This window comes from Crinia signifera, chromosome 8 (genome assembly GCF_055691185.1).
Source record: "Crinia signifera chromosome 8, ASM5569118v1, whole genome shotgun sequence".
NCBI classification, from domain to species: Eukaryota; Metazoa; Chordata; class Amphibia; order Anura; family Myobatrachidae; genus Crinia; species Crinia signifera.
This window is the reverse complement of record NC_139224.1, coordinates 127819258-127819557: the sequence shown is the minus strand read 5'-3', so window position 1 is coordinate 127819557 and position 300 is coordinate 127819258.

The window sequence follows — 300 nt, the reverse complement described above, 5'->3', positions numbered from 1 at the left end:
GGAAATGGAAACCATGACCTCAGTGCTGTGAACACAGCACAATTTCTATGTCGCAGAAAAATATATGTTCAGGGTTAAGACACTAGTAAATTATATTTTTTGCAATGAACCTTCAATAGAAAATTGGCACCTATGTACTGTATATTTAGTTTCTGCCAAAACCGTTTAAAAGAGGTTATTAAATACGCCATTGGTTTGGACAATTTCCAACACATGATGCCTTCATTGTCAGTGTCGTGACTTTTAATAGTATAAAACCAGGAGCCTTCACTACCTGCCTCATACACTGTGTGCTGCAAC